Below are 22,796 nucleotides of genomic sequence, written 5' to 3'. Positions count from 1 at the left end.
AGAGGGATGGTGGCAGTGCTCCTGGGCTGCCACTGGGCAGAGCTGGGATCTGTACGGTGAGAAGAGAAGATCTCCACAGATGGGCTGGCCAAATCCCATTTACCCACAGACCCATGGGGCAGATACTGCACGAACCAGGATGCATTCAGGGGTAGGGAAATGTCCGCCCCAGAACAGTCCCCATGGCAGCCCATGGGCTAGGAGAAGGTCACACAGGGCTGGCTATTGTGATGGATGTGCTCAAGTCCCTGACCAAAACGGTGGTACTTTCGTTCAGGCTCCAAAGGAAGTAAAGGCCTCGACCCTGACCGGGCCATGAACTTCTTGAATTCTAGCTTGTTCTTTGACTACCCCCACAGGAACAGGTTGCACCATGTACTTTGATGTTCATGAGTTTGGAAACCAGACCATCAATCATGCAATTCCTGTATGAATAGCAGCAGGTTCTTTCAAGACTAATTTCTCAAGGAACAAAACAATTTGTAGGTACAAGGAGTCTGATGCTTATTTTTCTCATCTTTCATAACCTGATCACAAGACAACCATTTAAATTTCTTGACCCCTTCCTGCTAAGCAGCTGTCCACACAGCAGTGATCTCCGCTTGAGCTGGGACATGTCTCATGACTACTCCTTGAGTTTGAGACACCCGTTACTAAGCGCAGATCTTTGGTAAGGATCTCAGGAGGACTCTAAAGATGTCGGGGGCTGTGCAGGGAGAAAATTGGAAGGGCCAAATCCCAACTGGAGCTCAACCTGACTACTGCTGTTAAAGACTCTCTCTCTCTCTCTCTCTCTCTCTCTCTCTCTCTATATATATATATATATATTTATAAAGGCATAAACTAGAACAGGAGGACTAAGGAGAATCTCCATTCTTTATTTGAAGTAGAAGGAACTGTAGTGACATGAGATGAGGAAAAGGCTGAGATACATAATGTCTTTTTTTTGCCCCAGTCTTTAGCAGCAAGAACAGTTGTTCTCCGGGGACTCAGACACTTGAGCGGGCAGATAGGGACAGGGAGCAGAATGAAGCCCTCCTAATCCATGAGGAAATGGTTAGCTTCCTGCTAAACCAGTTAGAATTATGCAAGTCTACGGGGCTGGATGGGATCCACCTGAGGGTACAGACGGAGCTGGCCAAAATGTTCGCCAAGCCGCTTGCGATCATTTATCAGCAGTCCTGTCTATCTGGGGAAGTCCCAGTCGACGGGTGGCTAGTAAATGTGATGCCCATCTACAAGAAGGGTCAGAAGGAGAGTCCGGGAAACTACAGGCCTGTCAGTCTAACCTTGCTGTCTTTCCAGTCCTGTGATGATTTTTATGACCTTCTATCATAGGTCTACTTCTTTCTTACACTGGGGCCCTAGACCTGGATGCAGTACTCCTGGTGGGCTCTCACACAGGTGGAGCAGAGGAGGAGAATCACCTACCTAGACATGCTAGCTACACTACTATGATGCAGCCCAGGATATGAATGTCTTTCTGGGATGGAAGTGCACTTTGCCAGCTTACATCCAACTTCTCATCTACCAATATCCCCAAGTCCTCCACAGGTCTGCTCTCAATCCAGTCATCACCTGGTCTGTACTGATATTGGGGAATGCCCTGACCAAGGAGCAGGACCTTGCACTTGGACTTGTTGAACTACAGTTTTTAGTTCCCAGGGGCTGTGCTTTTTAGCCATTTAAAAAAATAGGTGTTATATTTCCCCTTTTTCAGCCTTTTGAGACTTTGCATGACCACAACAACTTTTCAGATACAATGGTTATTGGCTTAGGAACTTCATCTGCCAGTTCCCTCAGGACCCTGGAATGCACCTGATTGGGCCCTATGGAGTTGTGCACCTTCAGGTTCCTCAAGTAGTTTCAAACCTGTTCTCTGTCTACTATGAGTGGACTTTACTCCCCCAGTCCCTGCCTTGACATTCTTTGACTGGAATGAGATGGTGAGACTGAGTCCAAAAAGTTGTTGAGTACCTCAGCCTTTTCCATGTCAGTTGTAGCCAGGTCCCCTATGCCACTCTTTATGGAGTCTACAATTTCTTTGCTGCCATATATATCTGCAGGAACTCTTTGTTACTCTTTGCATGCCTAGCCAAGTTTCTCTCTATCTGTGCCTTGGCTTTCCTGATCAATACACCCCTGGGCCGTACCCCTATAATCTTCCAAGCTTGTATGTCCCTGCCTCCACTGCCTTTGCTTTTCCTTTCTGTGCTTCAGTTTTATTAAGCGGTCCTGACTCAGCCATGCTGGTCTCCTGCCTCCCTTGCCTGATTTCTTCACTGCCCCAGGAAACATGGGCAGTGTACTCAGGATACCCCTTCTGTTCCAGAGATGCTAGTAGGGAGGCCAGATCTCATACAGGAAGGAATAACCAATTGCTACAAATATCTACAGGAAAAGACACACTCTGGGAACCGTGCAGAGAAGGGGAAGCAGGTTCTTGTGGATGGTACAAGGTTCCTTGTGGTAAATTTCTCAATGCTCACTCCTCTCCTGTAACTCATGGTTCCTCAGACATTAGATGTGGGAGTTCAGTGTCAGAGACATCATCGAGTACAGGACTGCCAGCACCCGATCTGATGATGAGAAGCAGCTGGAGCATACCTTTCAGGGAGGAAAGAATGAGCCGCTGGCAAACAGGCAGTCTATGGACAAGTGGGGGAGACAGAGAAAAAGCTTGGTGTTGACTGCAGGCTTCTGCACTGAAAACATCCTTTCATAATGAATAGAAGAAACAGAGGAGGCCACCTGCCATGCGACAATAGGCACATTTACCTAAGGCCTCTGAGTCAGTCTGACTGGATTCCTGTCCCTGCAGAAATGAAATGAATTCAAGCACTTGTGTACAACCATGGTTATAAATGACAGAATGCCCCAAAGCACAACATTTGTCTGAGATCAATCAAAGATCACCTGTGGAGAGAGACAGGCACTTTATTTCTTCTTAACTACCATCAGTAGGATCAGTTTCTTCAGTGCCCCTTTGATCTCCTGGTTCCTCATGCTGTAGATGAGGGGGTTAATAGCTGGAGACACCACTGAGTACAAAACTGTCACCACCAGATCCAAGGATGGGAAAGAGATGGAGGGGGGCTTCAGGTAGGCAAACATGACAGTGCTGAGAAACAGGGAGACCACAGCCAGGTGAGGGAGGCACGTGGAAAAGGCTTTGTGCCGTCCCTGCTCTGAGGGCATCCTTAGCACAGCCCTGAAGATCTGCACATAGGACAGTACAAGGAAAACAAAGCACGCAAAGAGTAAACATGCTGTAACCACAATAAGCCCAGCCTCTCTGAGGTAGGCATCTGTGCAGAAAAGCTTGAGGATCTGGGGAATTTCACAGAAGAACTGGTCCACAGCATTGCCATGACAGAGTGCGAGTGAAAATATATTGGCAGTGTGCACCATGGCATTGAGAAAGCCACTGCCCCAGGCAGCTGCTGCCATTTTGACACAAGTTCTACCACCTATGAGTGTTCTGTAGTGCAGGGGTTTGTAGATGGCAGCATAGCGGTCGTAGGCCATGACAGTGAGAAGAAAATACTCTCCTGAAATCAAAAAAACTAGCAGAAAGACCTGTGCAGCACATCCTGAATAGGAGATGGTCCTGGTTTCCCACAAGGAGTTGGCAATAGCTCTGGGGAGAGTGGTGGAAATGGAGCCCAAGTCAAAGAGGGAGAGGTTGAGGAGGAAGAAGTACATGGGGGTGTGGAGGCGGTGGTCGCAGGCTATGGCCGTGATGATGAAGCCATTGCCCAGGAGGGCAGCCAGGTAGATGCCCAGGAAGAGCCCAAAGTGCAGGAGCTGCAGCTCACGTGTGTCTGCAAATGCCAGGAGGAGGAACTCATTGGGGAAGCTGCTGTTGGACATTTTCTGCCTGTGGGCCCTGATGACTGTCCCAAGAGGAAAAGACAAGGAAGAGTTAGGACAGATTTCTCTGCACAAAACCAAAGCCATTTCTCATAGACGCTCCCCAACAGCATGTCCACCCTTTGTATTTCTTGTCAAGACCTTGCCGCAGTTCCCTGCCTGGAGTTATGCTTTCTGCTGCCTGAGTATGCCAAGAGAAGCAGGGCCTCTGTCCATAGACTCTCAAAGTGTTGGTTGTGCTCTGCTGTATCTAGGAACAGGGTGGTTGCAGGGGCCAGACCTCATATTCAGGATCTCCCAGGTGACATCCTTCTGGTGGCTCAATGCAGGCTGAGGCAAGTTGGTGTGTCCATTGGTGTTTTTCCCATCTGTCCTGTGCTTGCTCCTTCTTGATATGGAGGGGGATTACAGTCCTGTGTCCCCCTGAGAAGAAACCAAAGACCTCTGAGAGCAAAGGCATCCACTGCAGATGACTGAGTGCCTCACCTTGCCTCCAGCAAGGTCTCAGCACCCCACTGCTAGCCAAAAAGTTCCTTTTACCACCCCAACAGCCTTTTCCTGCCCATAGCATTTCAACACTTCTCCATCAGCTAAAGCAGAGCTGCTATGGGAGGGATTGCAGTCTGGAGGGCAGCTCACAACTTGGAAGGACATCTCAAGGACTCAGTCAGGTGTCCTAATGAAGATATATCTGGTGAAGGGAAAGTAAGGTCTTTTCCCACCCCCACTATCTGCATTGCCAGAGTCCCAAAGGTTAGAGGAATGCTGGGACACCACAGCCCCACGGACACATCCGTGGGATGGGAGCCGCAAGGTTAGTGCCTGACTCTGCAGCTGAACCTGCCATCCCCCGAGGGTCCGACAACAATACCAAGAGCAGCACAGGCAGGTGGAGAAATAAGAAGAAACACAGTGATGGTGTAGGGGAGAGGGACAAGAAGAGGGAAAGCTGGGCACTCAGTCGAGGCTTCCCCTTTCCTAGCTGGACTGGGGAGGCGAGGTGAGGGGGTTTGCTCAGGGGAAGGGATCTGCACTGCATGACACAGCAGGAGGTGCCCATATTGCCCTGACACAGGATTTTGCTTAAATATTTCCGTTTGGTGCCTGCCTTTGTTTTCGCTGCTTGGAACTGTCCCTGCTGGAAACTGTTTCTCTGTCCCCAAGTCTGTGCCCTGCCATGGCTCACAGACCCCGTGCCCTGTGCTGTGTGCTCACCTCTGCCCTGCAGACACCTCCAGGGGCAGGGAGCAGCCCAGGGGCATCACCACCTGTTGTGGTTTAGCCCTGCAGGCAGCTCAGCACCATGCAGCCGTTCGGTGTCACTTCCCCACAGTGGGATGGGAGAAAGAATCTGAAAAAAACAAACAAACAAAAAAAAAAAAAAAGAAAAAAACCATGAGGGTCAAGATCGGGACATTTTAAGAGGAAAGTAAAGGGGGAAAAAAATCACAAGGAAAAGGACACACAGAGAAGTGATAGACCAGAAGAATTGCACATGACCAGCTGATGCCCAGCCAGTCCCTGAGCAACGGTAACACCCGAAAGAACCCCTCTGGTTTTAGTGCCAATCTTGATGTGATATGGTATGGAATATCCCTTTGTCCAGTTTGGGTCACCTGTCCTGGCCCTGTCCCCTCACATCTTCTTCATCAGAAGATGAAAAGTCCTTGATTCAGTGTAAGCAGTGCTCAGTAGTGTGTTACCAGCATTATTCTCATCCTAAATCCAAAGCACAGCACTATAACAGCTACTGGGAAGGAAACTAACTCTATCCAAGCCAAGATCAGGACACTATGTTTGCAGGCACCTCACACAATCCCAGATGAAACCAGAAGGGTGATGCTGTTCCTATCTGAAGGCTGATGGTTGCTGAGGTTCCTCTTAAAACTCACGGTGACACTTTAGGAATCTGAGACCTTCCTCTAAACCTGGCATCTGTATTTGCATTCCCATCAGCATGAACAAGAAAAATGCTAAAAAGAAAGCTACAGAAAGGCACAGACTTAAGCATCTTCTTTGATCATGTTAATGAAGAGTCTTCTCCAGAGATGTCTAGGCTGTACTGTGGAGCTGTGAGCAGTCTGCCCCAGGCAGCAGCCTACCACAAGCAGCAGAGGGAAGTGGGGGGGGGAAGAAGATGGGGGGCAGGCTGAGTTCTGAGCCTGGCAGGTGGCAGAGGCCCTGCCCTGGCACACAGCCCCTGGGGCACAGCAGGGACCCTGCTCTGCACCACAGCCCTGGACACCCCTGCCTGCACCCCGGCTGCACAGCCTGCAGCTGACCCCATGAGAAGGAACCCTCATGTCCTGTCCCTCAGAAAGCTTTGGCAGATAATACCTGCTCTGGAGTTTGTCATTCTTCTGTTATCCAAAAAAACTCCAGAGTCCTGAGTCCTCCTGAAAGATCCCAGAGGCTGTGGGATTTGCCAGCAAATCTGGAGATGGCTCCAGGAACAACAGCTGTGCTGCCCTGCAGCCAGAGACTTACCCTGTTCAGGGCTGGGAAGATTTCTCCTGCGGTGAGCTCTCAGCAGCCCCCCTCCACACTGCCTTTAACATCTCCCTCCCTTCTCTCAGCCGCCCTTGTCCCCTGCAGGCAGTGACCCCAGCCCTGCTGCGCTGTGCAGAGGAGCTGCTCGTGGGCAGAGCTGTCTCTCTGCAGTGCTGCCCGCTTGCCAGGAGCTCCCCTTGGGCCCAGGAGCCCGGCCCAGCTCAGCAGCACAGCTCCAGCCCAAGGTTTCACCGTGTTTTTAATTCTTGTCTCCCTTGAGGTGTCCCTGGGGCTCCAGGGCTGACAGCTCCTGCAAGGCAACAGTCACTTTTGCAGAACATGCTTTAACGTCAACTGAAATAATGAAGTCAACTGAAATAATCACCGAATGTCCCTCTTGAAACAATGGAGAGAGATGGAGTACAGAATTATAGTTAATCCTATGAGAGTTTGATTGTTACTGAGAGGTGCAAACGTTCTCTCTGGAAAACTCTGTTCATGGCCAATAACAAATAGGACACACAGGCAGGGATGAGGAGGGGTTAGCTACCCTTGTGTGGGGCACTGATCCATCTGAGGCATCTCATCCCGATCTGGTAAGCCTTGATCCATGTGATGATCCTTGTGTGATGCTGCTCCTCTCACACACCCCACAAACCCACGGGAGCTTGTTCAGTTGGTTCAGTTCAGTGTGGCCTCTATGTGAGTGAGCAGCTGGAGTGCATGGAGCTCTGCCTGGGGACGAACAAGGTTCTGACAGCGAGCTGATGTGTCAGGAGTAAAGGGAGTGTAGAGACAGGGGACATTATAGTGGGAGTCTGCTGCAGGCCACCTGATCAGGAAGACCAGCAGGTGAGGCCCTCTATAAACAGATAGAAGCAGCCTCACATTCAAAAGCCCTGGTCCTCAGGGGGGACTTCAACCACCCTGGTATCTGTTGGAGGGACGGCACAGCAGGGCATAGGCAATCCAGGAAGGTCCTGTTATGCATTAATGATAACTTCCTTCTCCCATTGATAGCGGAGAAAAGTGTTATGCTGGACCTCGTTCCCAGCAACAAGGAGGGGCTGGTGGGGAATGTGAAGCTCGAGGGCAGCCTGGGCTGCAGTGACCGTGAAATGGTGCAGTTTAGGATCCTAAGTGCAGCAAGGAGGGAGCAGAGCAATCACACTGCCCTGGACTTCAGGAGAGCAGACTTTGGCCTCTTGGGGCATCTCCTTTGTAGAGTACCATGGGACAAAGTCCTTCAGGGAAAAGGGGCCAAGGAAGAGAAAGCTGTTTAGTCTTCAAGGATCACCTCTTCCAAGCTGTGGTAGTTTTACTTGGGTGGGCAGCTGAGCTCCACCACAACCGCTCTATCACTCCCCCTTCCTCAAAGGGAAAGGGGGAGAAAATATGATGCAAAGGGCTCAAGAGTTGATATAAGGACAGGGAGATCGCTCAAAACTATTGTGATGGGCAAAACAGACTCAGAGTAGGGAGATAGATAGTAAAATTTATTGCCTATTACTAGCAAGTTAGAGAAGTGAGAAACAAAGTAAAGAAACCCCAAAACCCCTTCTCCCATCCACCCTCTTCCACCTCCTCCACCCGCGCAGCACAGGGGAACAGGGGAATGGGGTCTGTGGTCAGTCTATAGCGCTTCGTTTCTGACCTTCTTGGTCTCTCTCTTCCCCTGCTCCAACATGGGGTCCCTCCCATGGGATGCCATCCTTCCCGAACCGATCCTGCGTGGGCTTCCCACAGGCAGCAGCTCTTCAAGAACTGCTCCAGGTATGGCTCCGTACCATGGGGTCCATCCCTCAGGACCACACTGCTCCAACCTGGGTCCCCCACAGGCAGTAGCTCCTGCCAGGTCACCTGCTCCTGCGTGGGCTCCTCTCCACGGGCTACAGCTCCGGCCCAGAATCTGCTCTGGTGCGGGTCTTCCACAGGCTGCAGCCTCCTTCGGTGCAGGTCCACCTGCTCCACCATGGTCTCCTCCATGGGCTGCAGCATGGAACCCTGCTCCACCATGGTACACCATGGGCTGCAGGGGGACAACCTGCTTCACCATGGTCCTCACCACAGGCCATAGGGGAACTTCTGCTCTGGCACCTGGAGCACCTCCTCCCCATCCTTCTGCATTGACCTTGGTGTCTGCAAGGCCGTTTCTCCCTCATCTTTCAGCTGCTGTTCCCCAGCAGGTCCGTCCGTCCGTCCGTCCGTCCGTCCTTCCTTCCTTCCTTCCTTCCTTCCTTCCTTCCTTCCTTCCTTCCTTCCTTCCTTCCCTCCTTTCCTTCCTTCCTTCCTTCCCTCCCTTCCTTCCTTCCTTCCTTTACTTCCTTTATTCTTTTCTTTCTTTATTCCTTTTCTTAAATCTGCTCTCACAGAGACACAAACAACGTCACTTATTTGCTCAGGTCTGGCCAGCAGCAGGCCCCTTACCTAACATGAGGCAGCTTCTGGATTCTTCTCACAGGTGCCACTCCTATGGCCCCCTGCTACCCAAAGCTTGCCACATAAACCCACTACACAGTGTGCATCCCAACAAAGAAGAAGTCAGAGAAAAAGGCCAGGAGGCAGGCATACACAAACAAGAAGCTCCTGCACAAAGTCGTGTAGAAAAAGAAGGCCTACAGAGGGTGGATGCAAGGACAGATAGCCTGGGAGGAATACAGAGAAACAGTCTGAACAGCCAGGGATCAGGTTAGCTAAAACCCTGTTAGAATTAAATTTGACCAGGAACAACAAGAGCAACTAGAAAGGCGTCTTTAGTTACATTGGTTATAAAAGGAAGACTTAGTGAAATTGTGGGCCCTCTCCAGAAGAAAACAGGAGACCTTGTTACCTGGGATATGGAGAAGGCTGAGGTACTCAATGACTTTTTTGCCTCAGTTTTCACTGGCAAGAGCTCTAGCCACACTGCTCAAGTCCCAGAATACAAAGGCAGGGACTAGGAGAATGATGAAATGCCCGCTGTAGGAGCAGCAACAATAGCCCTTGATAATTCTGAATATCCTTTGGATACTCACATCAGCATGTTCCTCTTACTACATCTCCTGAATGTGTTTCTGGCTTTGTTTGATGTTAAACAACTATTGAAGAATACCACCCAGAGGTCTGCACCGAGGCACGACAGGTAGGAGTTGCAGGGCACGTGGGACAGTATGGGCAAGTACCTAGGACACTGGGCACCTCCAATGTTTTGGAACTGCACCCCAGGAAAAGTGTAACATCCTGCAAAACAAGCAAAATATTTGGAAAAAGTAGGCTGTCATCCTGCCAATTCTAGAGAGACATGAATCACTGCAATGGGTTGCAGCCTGACTGATGCCTACCGAGCCACACTCAACCGTAATGCAAAGGCCGGTATCAGTCACCCCTACATCGAAGATGAAACAATGGATGTGAAAGTGAGCCCAGTTAGCAAGGGAAGAAACTCCAGCTAAGAAGGGGAAGGAGGAAGAAGAAGACGAGGCAGATTATTCCAAAGCAGGGCCATCACAGGAACTGGAGGAGGAAGATATCAGAAAAGTGGCAGTAACCACACAATCCCTATCCTCAGCTGAGATGTGAGATATGTGAATGTCCAGGCTATGCCATCCCATCCTATTCACAGACTGTCATCTGCATGGTATTTCTCCTTGAGCTGGACCCCACCCTTCCCACCTCATTCCTTTGCCAAGAAACACGCAGTGGGCTGCAACAGCTCACTGCTTTGGAAACTCCCTAGTACATATTCCTCTAGGGTCACTGTCCATGGTGGGGATAGAGAAAAGCCCTTTTCCTCTTCTTCCTCCCATCTGGCTGTCTCATCTGGAGAAAATCTCAGCTGATGAGCTACAGGCCTCAGAAAATATTTGTTTCTCTGTGAAACTCCAGAGAAGTATCCTCATCAGTCAAAGAGTTCACCCAGCAAAGATCTATGTAGCTTGTGTTTGCTTAAAATTGAGAAGCAAACAGTCCTAAAATTGTTGATTCACATGTGTTGCATGTGAATCAGGGAAATCCCCAATCTCAATGTAGATTGGGGGATGAATGGATTGAGAACATCTCTGCAGAGAAGCACTTGGGAATATTGGTGGATGAAAAATATGATCTGGCAGTATGGCAACAGCATACTGAGATGCATGAAAGAAGTGGACAGGAGGTCAAGTGTAGTGATTCTCCCGCTTAACTCTAGTTTCATGAGACCCCCACCTGCAATACTGCATCCAGTGCTGAGGTGCCCAGTGCAAGAAAGACATAGACCTGTTAGAGGAGATCCAAAAGAGGACCGCGAAAATGAAAAGAGGACTGAAAAAGCTCTCCTAGAAAGAAAAGCTGGGGTCGGTACTAACAGGTCAATGGAAATGGTGATGATTTAAGTGGGGTATAAGGAATAAACATTTTTGGATGAGAGTAGAGAGACACTGCAACAAGTTTCTGAGAGAAGTTGTGGATGACCAATCACTGAAAGTGTACAAAGTCAGGTTGCAAGGGGCTTTCAGCAACCTGATGTAGTGAAAGAGATTTTTACCCATGGCAGGGGGATTGGATTAGATGATCACTGAGTCCCTTTCAACGCTGAACATCCAATACTTGTATGATTCTTCGATTTGATGATTCTGTGATTTATTTGCTGCTTTAACCTTCGAGGAGGTAAAAGATTCCCCTTTATGTGCCCTGTTTCTTTAGGCAACTTCTGAGCTGTGTTTTTACATAACCTACGGAAAAAAATCCTGATTAACCCTCAGAGGAGGTTAGCATCATTGGATACAGCCTGGACTTAGCATACACCTGAGCAGGGCGTTTTATTGCTTATTAACCTTTATTATACTTTATTTTTGTTTGCTTGCACTTAAGAGTCATTATTCTGTATCTGTGTGCAGCTGTTTCTCTAAGGAGGGAGTTGGTGCAAGGGATCTACAAGGTGCAACTGCAGACTTCAGTGAAGTCTGATGTCAGGAGAAGTGATGCAAGTCCTGGTGGGGCAATGACAGAAATAGTGGGGTTGGAAGATGAGGAGCAAAGATGTCCATAAAGGGTCAAGATTCTCCTACCTGTCCAGACCTCCCTAAGAGACACTCAGGGATTTTGCTATGTCTTAATAAACCCCAAAGTATAGCTTCCGCAAAGTCCAACAACATCAGCTCCTGAGAGGAGACTGATGAGTTAATTGGAGGCCATGATTACAGGTAGGCCAAGGCACTGTGCAGGTGGCTCTGAGGCTGAGAAAATGCTGGGTTTGTTTCATCAACCAGAAAGGCCAAACCCTGATGCCAGTTCTGGGCAGAGAGCTCCTGTCCGTCCCATGAGGCTCCAGGCTCTTCCTTAGGCAGTGGGGTGTGGGTTATGCAGTGCCAAGTGAAAGACAGTGGTGTGACACCTCCTGGCCTCCCTCAGGAGGTGCAAAGAGGTGATGAGCCCCATTGCTAATAGGACAACATGTCTCCTCCTAGGCCTTGGTGCCAGAGAGAACTGTCAAAACCAAGGGGACAAGACCTTGGTATTCCTGGCTAAGTCTATCCTTGCCAGTGCCCTTGTCCATCTCCACCACTGGCTGCCCTATGATGTCCCATACCCATCCCTGTTTCCCTGCAGGCTGAAAACATAGAATCATAGAATCATAGAATATCCTGAGTTGGAAGGGACCCTTAAGGATCATCAAGTCCAACTCTTGATACCGCACAGGTCTACCCAAAAGTTCAGACCATGTGACTAAGTGCACAGTCCAATCTCTTCTTAAATTCAGACAGGCTCGGTGCAGTGACCACTTCCCTGGGGAGCCTGTTCCAGTGTGCAACCACCCTCTCTGTGAAGAACCCCCTCCTGATGTCGAGCCTAAATTTCCCCTGACTCAGCTTAACCCCGTTCCCGCGGGTCCTGTCACTGGTGTTAATGGAGAAAAGGTCTCCTGCCTCTCGACACCCCCTTACGAGGAAGTTGTAGACTGTGATGAGGTCTCCCCTCAGCCTCCTCTTCTCCAGGCTGAACAGGCCCAGTGACCTCAGCCGTTCCTCGTACGTCTTCCCCTCCAGGCCTTTCACCATCTTCGTAGCCCTCCTCTGGACACTCTCCAACAGTTTCATGTCCTTTTTATACTGTGGTGCCCAGAACTGCACACAGTACTCCAGGTGAGGCCGCACCAGCGCAGAGTAGAGCGGGACAATCACCTCCCTTGACCTACTAGCGTAAAAGTACCGGCCCTAAAATGGAGCCTTGAGGGACCCCACTGGTGACCGCCCGCCAGCCTGACGCAGCCCCATTTACCATAACCCTTTGGGCCCTGCCCGTTAGCCAATTGCTCACCCATCGTATGATGTTTTTATTTAGCTGTATGGTGGACATTTTGTCCAGTAGGATCCTATGGGAAACCGTGTCAAAAGCCTTGCTGAAGTCCAAAAAAATCACATCAGCTGGTTTCCCTTGGTCCATCATACGGGTGATCTTATCATAAAAGGAAATCAGGTTAGTTAGGCAGGACCTGCCCTTCACAAACCCATGCTGGCTGGGACCAATGACTGCTTTGTCCCCCAGGTGAGCCTCAATAAGTTCGAGAACCATCTTCTCCATGATTTTACCAGGCACTGACGTGAGACTGACAGGCCTGTAATTGCTAGGGTCTTCTTTCTGACCCTTCTTGTAAATCGGCACAACATTTGCCAGCTTCCAGTCTACCGGGACCTCTCCAAATTCCCAGGATCGTTGAAAAATAATTGAGAGAGGTTCCGCGATGACGTCCGCCAGCTCTTTCAGCACCCGGGGATGAATCCCATCCGGACCCATGGACTTGTAGGGATCCAGGTGGAGTAGCAAATCCCGCACACGTTCAGGGTCGGTTGGGAGTTTGTCATCCCCACCGTCCCGGTCTTCCAGCTCAGGGCACCCTGGGTCCCGAAGCCCATCATCGGCATTGAAGACAGAGGCGAAGAAGGCGTTAAGTGTCTCTGCTTTGCCTATGTCATTGTCTGTGAGGAGACCTTCCCTATCAAGGAGCGGCCCTATGTATTCTTTAGTTCTCCTTTTTCCATTCACATATCTGAAAAAGCCCTTTTTATTTTCTCTCACAGACACAGCCAGCTTCAACTCTAGGTGTGCTTTGGCCACACGAATTTTCTGCCTACAAACACGAACGGCATCCCTGTATTCTTTCCATGACACCTGGCCCTCCTTCCAGTAGCGAAACACTCTCTGTTTCCGCCTAATCTCCATTAGAATGTTCCTGGTCAGCCACGCCGGCCTCCTGCCCCGCCTGCCTGACTTGCGATATTTAGGAATTGCTTGATCTTGTGCTTCTAGGAGGCATCGTTTAAAGAATGACCAGCACTGGTGGACATCGAGGCCTTCAAGAGCAGTTTCCCAGGGGACCTTGCTGACTAGTTCCCTGAGCAGCCTGAAGTCCGCTTTCCCCATATCTAGGGATGAGGTTTTGGTGGCACTTTTCTTTCTGTCACCGTAAATTTTGAACTCAACCACTTCATGGTCGCTTTGACCAAGGCGGCCACCAATCACCACATCTCCCACCAGACCCTCCCTGTTTTCTAGCAACAGGTCGAGGAGGGCACCTTTCCTAGTTGGCTCCGTTAGCACCTGCACCAAGAAGTTATCATCTAGGTGCTTCATGAACCTCCTGGACTTGCTCGTGTCAGCCGTGTGGCACTCCCAGTTAACGTCTGGCAAGTTGAAGTCCCCCATAAGGACAAGGGGAGTTAATCTCGAGGCCTCTCTTAGTTCTGTAAAGAATAATTTATCGGCGCTATCGTCCTGGCCAGGCGGTCTGTAATAGACTCCCACAACGACATCCCCTTTATTCGTTCGTCCCTTGATCCTTACCCAGAGGCTCTCAACTTTGCCATCTCCGACCTGAAGTTCCACACAGTCCAGCCCCTGCTTCACATACATCGCCACCCCACCACCTCGCCTACCCTGCCTGTCCCTCCTGAAGAGCCTGTAACCATCTATCGCAACACCCCAGTCACAGGACTCATCCCACCAGGTTTCGCTTATGCCGATGATATCGTAGTTGCAGGACTGGGCCAGGACTTCTAGCTCATCCATTTTATTCCTCATACTGCGTGCGTTCGTGTAGAAGCACTTCAGGTGCGTCTCCTTACACTCAGCACCTTGTGGATCTGCCCGAAGGACCTCACTGACACCCAGCCCCTCTGATTCTAGCGTACCTTCCCTTAGGTCTTCACCGGCGTGCCTGGTTTTAGCCCCTTCCCCCTTCGACTCTAGTTTAAAGCCCTATCTATCAGCCCTGCCAACTCCTGACCAAAGATCCTTACCCCTCTCCGAGAGAGGCACATCCCATCCGGTGCCATCAGGCCCTGTGTAGCATAGACCTTCCCGTGATCAAAGAACCCAAAGTTCTGCCGGTCACACCAGTCTCGAAGCCACGAGTTTATGTGAACAGCACGCCTTTCAGCTTCGATCCCCCCTATCGGAAGGACAGAGGCAAACACAACCTGCGCCCCTGATCCTCTAAGTAGTCGCCCCAAATCCCTAAAGTCTCTTTTGATCGCCTTCGGACTTCTCGTTGCTACTTCATCGCTACCAGCCTGAAAGACCAGTAGCGGGTAGTAGTCAGTGGGCCGTACCAGGCGCTGGACTTTCTTGGCGAAGTCTCTCACCCGAGCCCCAGGGAGGCAACAGACTTCTCTGCGGGTTGGGTCCGGTCGGCATATCGGTCTCTCTGTCCCTTTCAGAAGGGAGCCCCCCATAACAATAGCCCTTCTTTCTTTTTTGAAGGATGATGTGGCAATACGATGTGTAGGTCGCCTTGTCTTAGGCGCCCCCTCCAGCTGGGACGGGTTTTTATCTACTTTATCGTTCGGATTGTCTTGTTCTAGTCCTTCATATCGATTATTTAAGGGTAGATGAGAAGGTGAGGTGGGCAGAGAGAGGGCTCGCCTACCACCCCGAATAGGCACCTGCCTCCATTCCCCCCCTTGATCTAGGTCTCCTCCCGCTGCCTGGCAGGAGGAGGGAACCTCCGTCTTCTGCATAACAGGAGACGCCTGTGCTGTGGCAGGCTCATGAACCTGCCTCAGAGAGGGTAGAGTGCACCTCCACCAGTCAATTTCCATCTCCGATTCCCTGATGCTTCTGAACCTGTTCACCTCCTCCCAGAGCACCGCTACCTGGCTGAGCAGTTCTTCAACCTGGGCACACCTCCCACAGGCATACCCACCACTGCTGTCGGAGACCGACAGAAGGCTGGGGCACACTCTGCAGCCCAGGACCTGGACGGCTGCGTGTTTCCCGGGTCCCTCCGTCTGAGTAGCCACCGTGGTGACCGTGGCTGGAGATGCCGCACGAGATGCGGAGGCCACGGTTTTCTGCCTGGTTGATACCATGGTCAGGTTCTACGCAAGCAGGTTACAAGCACGGAAGGGAGAGGTAGCTGCAACAGAGCGACGATGGATCCCCGCCCTTCCTGCCCGCGCTAACTGCCTCACTAACTGCCGCGTCACTCCCCCGCCTCACTCCCTGTTTGCCGGCCCTGTTCGCCGCGCTCCTGGTCGCTCGCACTCCCTAAGGGCTGCCTTTGAACGGCCGGGGGGAGGAGCTGTCGCTGACGCTGCTGGCTCCGCCTACGCCTCGTCAGCCTCCCTCACGAGGGCTGCCGGTGCCTGGCGGCTCCCTCACGTAGGCTCGATGCCCGAAAAATAGCCCTGCCTGTCCCGATCCCGCGCTCCGCTGCAGCACGCGTCTGCCCCGGAGCCGGTCGCCTCGGCAACATGCATCTTGCTTTCCTACCTTGCTCTCAGCTTAGCATTTCTGTGCCTTCATTGATGTCTGTATCCTCTCCAGCTGTGCCCTGAAACATAGCGTCATAGAGTGATAACATATTACCTCCAGGGAAATTCTGACACTAAAGCATTACCCTTTCAGTGATATATTTTCCCTCTCATGCCCTGTCTCCACCATCCAAGCCTCAATTTCTAGAAAGTTTTCTCTCACACTCAGTTTCCCATGACCAAGGAAAGTTCGAACATCTCAGAAACTGTCCTTCACACAGACATCTACACCCATCAGCTTTCCTGTGACCAGTCATCTCTTCAGACAGAAGGAACCTCACCAGGGTCTTCCAAGTCATGTGGCCTTCCTGCTGGCCTTTCAGCTCCTCAGATAGACACAACCAAGCCACGTGCCTGCTCCCAGTCCCTTGCCCAGCTATGCTCCTACTGATGGCCTATCAGCTCCAGAGGCAGAAGTGACCTCATAGTCACCACCACTGCCAGACACTTCCGTTTGGTTATTAAAGTCCAGGAATGAGGGATTCAGGGCTTAGTTGTTCAGATTTGGATTTAGGGAATAGATAGTGTCTTCCCAGGTTAGGGATTGGGCAGAGATTTAGGGAGAGGCTTTGGTTTTCTGCTTTGGGAACCCATTCAGTGTTTAGGGTATGGGCTGGATTTTTGGTTATGGTTTTATTTCTGCCTGGGTGAGGGCTAGGGTTAAGGCAATTTAATGCTAGGAATTAAGGGCTGTGGATTACAGTGAGCAATGGGGTAAAAAACACTAAGTGGTTATGTCTAAGTGGTTATGGGCTTTGTCTTCAGGGTAAAGTTTGAGGTTGGTGATTACTACAGAGGATTCATTTCAGGATGCGAGATAGCACTTAAGGGTAGGCCTAGGATTTATGGTTACTTGTTAGAAATATTGCCAGTATCCAACATGAATTTATTCCGACTAAATGTTGCAGCAGCAGCAGCCTTACGTGAACCCCTCCTTACTCTCCAAAATCTTTCCTTTCTGTTAGCCAAGTCCCTCTTATCTCTCCCAAATCTCCCACCTTTATTCACCCAGCTTTCCCCTGGCCTCCCCTAATTTGTCACCGTGCTGGGGGCAGCTTTCTGATGGCCTTTATGACCTCAGAGGCTCTACCTCCCTGCTGTTGGCCAGCCAGCTGCTGGGACAGAAGTGACCTCACAGCCAGCATCCACAGGGCTACAAGGAGCTGCTGTGCTCAGGAGGCCTCTTCCCAGCCCCCCCAGGAGCACTGGGTGCAGGGGATGCCCTGCACAATCCCTCAGGTACTCTGCCTGCCAACCAGCTCATGCTTAAGAAGGCCTCCCACATGTCTAGACTCATGTTTCCTCATGCAGCATTTAGAGAGCAAGGGCCCAGCCCAGCCCCTGCTCTGACAGTCCTCCATGCCTCTCCCAGGAGGCCAGCCCAGCCCAGACCCTCCCCAGCTCTCCACACCTCCCTGTCCTCTCCCCAACCCAGCCCAGCCGAGCAGAGCAGAGCAGCCCAGGCTGGGCTGGCCTCGAAGCAGCAAATGGAGAAGTGGAGGTCAGTGGCAGTGTCCCTGCTGCTGCCATCTGCAGGAGATCCCATACCCTTCCAAGGTGCAATCTTTTTAAAATACAATAGAGAAAATTTACTTGAAATCTAAAGAAGGAAATCTTCACTATGAGGTTGGTGAGGCACTGGAAAAGGTTCTTCAGAGAAGTAGAACCCCGCTTCCCTAGCAGTGTTCAAGGCCAGGGTGGATGGGACCGTGAGGAACCTGGTCTTGTGGAATGTGCCTCTGACCATGGCAGCGGGGCTGGAACAAGAAGGTCTTTAAGGTCCCCTCCAACCCAAGCCATTCCGTAGTTCTATGAGAGTGGAGGCACAAAATTGGTTGTGTAGCTTGTGTAGACAGAGGGATTTCTATTTCTGTGAAAAAGTTTCGTCCCCCTGAAAAACAACAAGTGCTTGAAAGAAATGGAATGCAGCCTGAATGATTTGTGGGTATCCGGTCTCACAATGGGACAAGAAAAGATGATTCCCTTGCCAAACTCTTCTTTTCATTTAGGGGAAAAGACACCACTGGAAGTAAGTGTCCATCCCCAGCTCAGAGAAGAAAAATCAGTGACTGCTTCAGTCTGTTTCAAAGTTGATCCCCCTGGAGGCCCAGGGACTTGTCAAGAGCTCCCTGTGCTGCTGAGTTGGGCTGGGCTCTTGGGCCCAAGGGGAGCTCCTGGCAAGCGGGCAGTGCTGCAGAGAGACAGCTCTGCCCAGGAGCAGCTCCTCTGCACAGTGCAGCAGGGCTGGGGGCACTGCCTGCAAGGGACAAGGGCGGCTGAGAGAAGGGAGGGAGATGTTAAAGGCAGTGTGGAGGGGGGATGCTGAGAGCTCGCTGCAGGAGAAATCTTCCCAGCCCTGAACAGGGTAAGTCTCTGGCTGCAGGGCAATACAGCTGTTGTTCCTGGTGCCATCTCCAGATTTGCTGGCAAATCCCACAGCCCATGGAAGCTTTCAGGAAGACTCTCAGAGTTTCTTTGGAGAAGAGAATGACAAGGGTCAGAGCAGGGATTACCTGCTAAAGCTCTCAGAGGGACAGGACATGAGGGTTCCTTCTTGTGAGGGTGGCTGCAGGCTGGTGCAGCCGGGGTGCAGGCAGGGGTGCCCAGGGCTGTGGTGCAGAGCAGGGTCCCTGCTTTGCCCCAGGGGCTGTGTGCCGGGGCAGGGCCTCTGCCGCCTGCCAGGCTCAGCACTCAGCCTGCTCGGGGAGCTGCCCAGGGTGCTGTGGGGAGAAGCGGTGGGTGGAACGAGCCCCCCCCATCAGGGCAGGGCAGGGCAGGTTCCTGCTGGTGCCCAGAGGCTGCTGCCTGGTATAGGCTGCTCACAGCTGCTGAGCACTCCCAGGGCATCTCACAATGGACTCCACAAGAGAAATGTCAGAGCAAGGGATTCTTGAAGAGAAGCATTTTGTGCTTTGAGATTTCTCCTCTTGCTTTACTGGGTGGCAGATGACGAAGGGAATTTATTTTTCCATTATGATGAAGACACTGAGTCCCCAGTTCTTGTTACCTTCTGTTAGGTTAGAGCTGCTCCTTAGACTCTGAACTTGGGGAGTTGTCCCTGAAATGTGTCCTGGGATAGGAGGTGTCTGCAGGGCAGAGCTGAGCACACAGCTGGTGGGACAGAGTCTGTGAGCAATGGCAGGGATGAGATGTGGGGACAGGGAAGCAGCTGCCAGCAGGGACAACTCCAGGCAGCAGAGACCTGAGCAGGAGAGGGAGCTGCTGCCCAAAACACCAAGGGAGGGGGGATTCAGGCGTTCCCTGCCAGGTCTGCAGTGCAGGCACCTTCTCTCCAGCAACCTTCTGCTCTCCTCTGCCACCCAGCACAGCCTCTGCCCTCAGAGGCTTTAGGGCATGAGCCACCTCCTCCTCAGCTGGACCTCCAGAAGAGGAGAGGAGCCTGTGTTCTGCAAGTTGAGGCTAAGAGTGCCTTCCCTGCAGTGTCACTTCCATAGATGGCATTGAAGCTTGGTAACCTGAAGGTTTCCCTACATGCCCATCTACATTTTCCTTTGTCAGCAGGTTGGTGCGTTGTGGTATTCTTTCTTATTTCTCCACCTGTGTATGGTTCTCCTACTCTCTTTGTCTGGATTGAAGGTGGGTGTAAGCTTCTGTTCTGACAGTGACTGCTGGGCCCTGCCGTAGGGTGTCTTCATGGGAACAAGGTGCCCAAGATCTGTTTGAAACAGTCAGGCACACTGTCATTCAGTTGGGAGGGTTGGAGAATGAGTGGACTCATTCCTCATTCAGCTCAGGGAATGGTGATTTGTGTGTATGAGTAGTATGTTTTACTCAGAGAAGTCTCTCTAACTTGTCTCTGTCTCTTCCTCCATCTACAGGTCCACATGGCCAGAGGCAGGCAATGTCCAACAGCAGCTTCCCCAACGAGTTCCTCCTCCTGCCATTCGCAGACACACACGAGCTGCAGCTCCTGCACTTCAGGCTCTTCCTGGGCATCTACCTGGCTGCCCTCCTGGGCAACGGCCTCATCCTCACAGCCGTAGCCTGCGACCACCGCCTCCACACCCCCATGTACTTCTTCCTCCACAACCTCGCCCTCCTCGACCTGGGCACTATTACCACCACTGTCCCCAAAGCCATGGCCAACTCCCTTTTGGACAGCAGGGACGTTTCTTACTTGGGATGTGCTTCTCAAGTCTTTATGTTTGTTGTCTTTGTCACAGCAGAGTTTTAGCTTCTCACTGTCATGGCCTATGACCACTATGTTGCCATCTGCCAGCCCCTGCACTATATGACTGTAATGACCAGCAGAACTTGTGTCACCATGGCAGCAGCTGTCTGGGGTGCTGGTGTTCTCAGTGCTTTGGTGCACACTGCCAATACCTTTTCCCTCCCCCTCTGCCAAGGCAATGCCCTGGACCAGTTCTTCTGTGAACTTCCACAGATCCTTAAGCTCTCCTGCTCAGATGCCTACCTCAGAGAACTTGGGTTCATAATGTTTTGTTTTTCTTCAGGTATTGGATGTTTTGTTTTCCTTGTGCTGTCCTATGTGCAGATCTTCAGGGCTGTGCTGAGGATGCCCTCTGAGCAGGGACGGCACAAAGCCTTCTCCACGTGCCTCCCTCACCTGGCTGTGGTCTCCCTGTTCATCAGCACTGTCATGTTTGCCTACCTGAAGCCCCCCTCCATCTCTTTCTCATCCCTGAATCTTTTGTTGGCGGTTCTGTACTCGGTGGTGCCTCCAGCAGTGAACCCCCTCATCTACAGCATGAGGAACAAGGAGCTGAAGGATGCAGTTAGGAAACTGATTTGGGGGATGTTTTTCAGCACTCATAAAGATACCTTAACTCTACAGTAATGAAGCCTAGTACGTCACCTTCCAGGCTTGTATTTTCGTTGTCCTTAGCAGATATATATTTTTTTTTTCTTGTTGTCATTTTGACTACTTGGGTTTCTTGTGTTCCTACATAAATATTTGGATTCCCCGCAGTGCAGTGAATGAATGAACCTGTTCTGTCCCATATGGAAGCTGTATAAATGTGCATCTAACACTGTGAGTCAGTGAAGACTCCTTCATAACATCTCCGTAATAAAACGGAATCACCAGAGTGTACTGACTGAAGTCTGGGCTTTCCTTCCCTAACCAGTGTCAAGAATAGGCATAAAGAATTGCTCCCCACAAGGATCTGTTCCTTCTTCAGTTCAGGAAGGAATGGCTCATTGTTGCATTGTTACCTGTCAGAGACCAAGGGCTAGATTTAACACTCAGCCATGGGTTGCTGACAGCAGAGGCAGCAAACGGTCACTGCATTATATAGCCAGGGCTATTCTCACATGTGACCCGTAGATGATGTCCTTCAGGAGGGGAATCTGGAGCTACCTGCACAGCCCAGGGTACCTCCAGGGACAGCGGAGCCTGGTGTGGGCAGTGACTGCTGCCCCTCTGAAAGTGAGAGATCTCCCACTGTGAGCTCAGCCACAGGGAAAGAATTAAAGCCAGGTATTCACAGGGAACCTGTGACTCTGCAATCTCAGAGAAGGAAGTGGGCAACCAGCGGGCAGATGGGAGGCAAACTTGGGAGTGATCCATTTTGCCCTTCGTTAAGTACCTCTGCCTGGTCCAACCCAGTGATGCGGAGCTCTCTGAGTCCGTTTCCCACCCTGACCAGCACAGCAATGTAGATTCACCCCACAGCACCGCAGCCCATTTGCTCTGCACAATTGCACCAGCAGCTTGGGGATCACATGTGGGGAGCACAGGGACGGCCATTCCCCACTGCCCAAGGGGAGCTGATCTTTGAAATTTGACCAGCTCCATCTTTCTGCTGGCATCAGTGTCTGTACTGGGGGAACAGCCACCAAGACAGTGGATCAACACTGGGTCATGGGCCCAGAGATTTTCAAAACCCAGCTGCAGAAAGCACTGACTAACCTGATCTACCTGTAAAGCTATCACTGCTCAGAGAAGATGATGGTAGTGGACACCTCCAGAGGTCCCTTCTGACTCAGGGGACAAGGGGCTGGACTGTGGAATTAATGTGCGTGACAATCCTGTGTTTTGAGGCCTTGCTGGTGCTTGTAATCCATGGTCCTCAAGGTTACCTGGTGAGTGGGGTAATTTCCAAAATGGATCTCTGCCTCATGGGAACCTGGAGTACAATGGGTGCAAGAACACTACAGAAAAGTTCTCAGAAATACTGCAATACATTCTAGAATGACTTAATCACACATTTGTTTGAGAAAGAAAGAGTCCCAGAAGATATCACAAGTCCAGCTTTCCTGAGCAGGCTGCTAAGGACCATTTCCAGATGGATTCTGAGTATATTTGTAAATGGAAATGAATCAACCTCTCTGGGAAACCTGTTCTGATGTTTGACCTCCCTCACTGTGAAGAAATACTTTCCTGAGTTCAGATGAAATTTACAACATCTTGTTTGGTGCCCATTGCCTCTTGCCCTGTCTCTGGGCACCACTGAGAAGACCGTGTCTGTATTGTTCTCCTTCCCTCCCCTCACAACCTTAGACACATCGATAAGATCTCATCTGAGCCTTCCCTTCTCCAGGCTAAATACTTCCAGCAAACCGAACCTCTCCTCACATGAAAGATAGTTCAGTCACTTTATCATCTTCATGGCCCTTTGCTATATTTCTTCCTGCTAGTTACCTTTGTCCTTAATGGGGACCCCAGAACCAGACAGCACTCCA

The 22,796-nt window shown here is 51.0% G+C and overlaps 1 pseudogene across 1 annotated transcript; it reads left to right on the top strand.

Moving 5' to 3' along the window:
* Positions 1-19,710: 19,710 nt before the first annotated feature.
* Positions 19,711-20,949, top strand: LOC310887757 (olfactory receptor 14C36-like; annotated as a pseudogene). Its single transcript has one exon. The product of its transcript is annotated as an olfactory receptor 14C36-like (transcript).
* The last annotated feature ends 1,847 nt before the right edge of the window (positions 20,950-22,796 follow it).

The sequence above is a fragment of the Anser anser genome (assembly GCF_964211835.1).
Source record: "Anser anser genome assembly, chromosome: 29".
Taxonomy (NCBI): domain Eukaryota; kingdom Metazoa; phylum Chordata; class Aves; order Anseriformes; family Anatidae; genus Anser; species Anser anser.
This window is presented reverse-complemented; position numbering and strand designations above follow the sequence as displayed.